Consider the following 4,074-nt stretch of genomic DNA (forward strand, 5'->3'; position numbering starts at 1 on the left):
AGTCCTAACTTATATAGCCCCTGTGACCTCATACACCTGGGACCGTGGAGGCCAGCTCCAGTTGGCTGTTGGCCAGCTCAAGTTACCTAAAGAGACAGACTGAGGGTGTGGTCACAGCACATAGATTTAAATCACAGTGTCACAGGGCAGAGATTGTTGGGGAGAAACCAAGGTGGCTTTCTGCCACAATGATATTGAGTAAGACCCATCACAGAACCAGTAATGATTATATATAAATATGGGCTGTTTATAAAGTCATTGTGCAACTTTAAAGTTTAATAACACATGACAGAAGTGAACTGTAAAAGCAATTTAAAGCATAATACATTAAGTTTTAACTCAATACAGTTCAAATTTATACGCTTCAACATAACCACCATCTTTCATGTTGCATTATTCAATCTGATATTGTAAGTCAGAAAATATTTTCCAGTTGGTGATGAGTGACTTCATGAACTGTATTTGTGATTCTTGCACTATGCATAGTTTACACTATACTAAAACGTAATGAATTATTCTTTCAATCGTCATTCACAGTTTGCTTCTATCATGTGTATCTCCAAAGCTATTAAATTTTAAAGTTGCACAACTACTTTATAAAAAACCTGTAATTGATCATTATGTTCAAAGAATAATGCCCCCTAGAACCTGTATTTAGTATCTTCATTAATGAGCTGCAGGATGGAAGTGAGTGAACACTTTTCAGTTTTGTAGACAAAACAAAGTTAATTGAGATTGAAGACACTTTGAGGTTTAAGGCAGGATTAGGATTCAGAATAATCTGGACAAATTAAAAATAGTTTGAAACAAATTAGATAAATCTCAGTACAGACAAATGAAAATACTACTTCTAAGAAAGAACAATTGGATTTATAAATACAAAGTTAGGAATAGCTCAAGAAGTTAGGATATAAGGAAAAAAATAATTATGATGGTAGAATAGATTAACCAGAAATGCTGTGGAATCTCTATCACTAACGTTTTTAATTGCAAGTTAGACACATTCTCTTTCAGACTATTTTGCCATGATTCTATGATTCTATGGATGCATCTACATGTGTGCTTTACTGCAGAGTTGACTAATTAGCTCCCTAGTAAAGTGTTACTGTACACATGCCCCCATATTAGGGTGCAGTAAATTAATTAACTTAATGAACTCTACAGTAGGATAGTACTGTCCAGGACCTACCCCCATGCCAGAGCAGTCCCCTACACACCCACCGTCTCTCCACATAACATCCTCCTCCCCACAGTCCTCCTCCCCACAGTCCAGCCACCACCACCTCCCTACTTACCCAGGCTCTAGCTCCCTCTGGCTGAAGATCTGGAAGGAGCTGGGCAGGGTCAGTTTGTCCTTAGTGAAACAATATGCCCCACACCAAAGTACATGTTCAGGCACAAGCGCACATGCCTGTATGTGTGGACACACTCTCTGGGCACATCCAGATGAGCATGGCCATGTGGTATGTGGCACTGCAAACACATCTGCAGTGCCACATACTGTACCGTCAGGAGTTCTCCATGCTGCAAGAGCACACTGCCCATGTGTGCGCTGCTCCAGCTTTTTTTCTGTGGGGGTTTTTTACATCTGGATATCTGTGGGGTTTTTTGACCCCTGCAGAAAAAAAAAAATGAAGCAGCACACACATGGGCAATACATGATGCTGAGAAGTGGAGCTGGGGCAACTGGAGCCTTACTGTGGCACCTGGAGCCTTACTGTGGCTGCCAGCCCAGCAGGACTGCTTGTGCTAGAGCCCCAGGGGACCCCCAGGACTCCTGGCTTCTTGGGCCAGCACAGTGCTGGCCTCAGCCTCCTCTACCCCCCTTGAGGTAATTTGCTGAGTGCCAAAGCACATGTAGCACAGGCATTCCCCAGGGACAAGTAGCTGCTGTGAGTCACTACTACTTGTCCCCGGGGAGCGAAATGTCTGAACTCATCTGAACACAGCCTCGGTGTCTCACGGATTCTGAGGACCCTTCTTTTTCCAGCAGTTTCATCCTGCCACTTCACTTCCTTGTTTTTCAGCAACTCCTGCAGTAACTTCTCCTGACCTATATCCAGAAAATTTTAGGTCTCTTTGGATGTGTCTACACATGAATTAATGCACATTTAAAGTTACAACACAGTATCATAAGGCACATTAGCATATGGCTGGGAATGTGTCTACACATGCTTAAATTAGGTGCATCCACACATGCAAGCATGTGCCCTTGCAGCAGCTCAAATAGAAGCGGTGCACATTTGAGCCAGGGCTTTTTGCTTCAGTGCATATGCTCAGACATGCACTTTGTTGTGGAGCAAATTGTGCCACTTGGGGCAAAATAACCCTGCCTGGCTCCTCCTGGATCTGCAACCAGGGGGAGCTAGAGCCCAGGGCCAGCATCTGTGCTGTCCCCAGCAGTATAAAAAGCTGCCCTGGCAAGTAGGGGACCAGCCAATTGGTACCTGGGGACAATACCCCTTGAGCCAGCTGGACTGCTGAAGCAGCCCTGAGAGTTCCCTGCACCCTCTATCCACTGCAGCAGTCTGGCAGTGGGGGCTGCTGCCTGGCTGTGACCTGCTGTACACCTGCCAGACTTGGATGGGGACTGCAGAGCCAGTAGAGGCATATGCCTCTCTGGGTCAGCTGCCAGTGGACTGCAGTTTCAGGGTTGGCCTTTGTCTGGCACTATTGCCATTTGTGCCCCCTGCCCAGCCATCTGGGCAGATATCACACAGAAGATGTTCCAGGTGTAGTGTCCTGTTTTGAATTTAGCCAAGAGGTCAGCCACAGTCAGATGGGTCCAAGATGCCAGCTCTGAGCAGGCAGGGTCCTGCCACTGGCCTCCCTAGCAAGAATTCTGGTGTTCCCTATTGGAAAACTGAAAAATGCCTTATAAAAAAAATCCCAAGTCACTCTGTAAAATAACCCCAAATCCATATTCCTCCACAAGTAAAACAAAAGACCAGTATAAAGACAGAGAGCAAGACAGAGACAGCTATTTAGTTGGACAATGTTTTATTGATATGTCTTACAGTGTTAAACTAAGTCCCTTATCATAATAATAATGTGAACTTTAAATACATGTGTCAGGGAACAGCAGCCCCAAGATCACGGTGGGCCGGGGTACGGATCGGATCGAACAGGTGGGATTAGTGGCGAGGAGTCTGAGTGGTTCGGGACACGGTGCGGTTTCAAAACACGTGGATTTTATTCACTTAATCTACAGATGATGTGGTAGCATAGGCAGAGAAGCTTGCTTCGGTTACAGTTAGATAACGAATGACAAAAGGGGTCTGTTGGTCCACGGGGTTCTCGAGCCAAGCCCTTACTTTCTACCCCTGGGGGTAGGTGCGGCTGCCCAACTCGATAGTCCCAGGACTGGTCAACAGATCATTAATTGGGAGACGAACAATGAATTGTAACGTGAAGAACGGTGTGATGCCAGTCCAAAGTGAAAGAAACGGGTAGTCGATGAAATGCCAAAGTCAATGTGGAAGTTGGAGTTACAATGTCATAGCCAGTGGTCGAGATGTGGGATCGTGGTTGAGGTTGAAGCCGGAAATGAGTTCGTTAGCCAGAGATCAATACGGAATAATCAGATCAAGACGAATTGAATAAATCACAAAATCATAGCTGTGAGGAGACTAGTGGGCCCAAAGCCCTCCTGAGGAGCAGTCCCTGCAGCCGCAGCCTCTGCTCTCAGGATCGGGTCGATCTCTCCCTGTGAGACAGTCTCTGCTAAGGCAGTATCTGTTGAACAGGTCGAGCGTGGTCTCCCTCCTGAGGAGCAGTCCCTGCATTAGCAGCCTCTGCTCTCAGGGTTCGGACAGGAGACCAGTGGGCTTAAAGCCCTCCTGAGGAGCAGTCCCTGTCAGGCCAGCCTCTGCTCTCAGGATGGATCTTCCCTGTCAGCACCGCTGTCAGAACCAAAGAAGCAACTTTCTCTCACTCTCCCTTTCGCTAAACCCAAAAAACCCCCCTTTGGGAAGGGCCCCCAAGTCTTTTATGACAACCGGGTAGCCAATCAGGCTGTCTTCTCTAAAGAAATTTCTAGTCTGATTACATCATGCAGTCTGTAGACTGAGCATG

The sequence above is a fragment of the Gavialis gangeticus genome, unplaced genomic scaffold (genome assembly GCF_001723915.1).
Source record: "Gavialis gangeticus isolate Ggan-Ray unplaced genomic scaffold, GavGan_comp1, whole genome shotgun sequence".
NCBI classification, from domain to species: domain Eukaryota; kingdom Metazoa; phylum Chordata; order Crocodylia; family Gavialidae; genus Gavialis; species Gavialis gangeticus.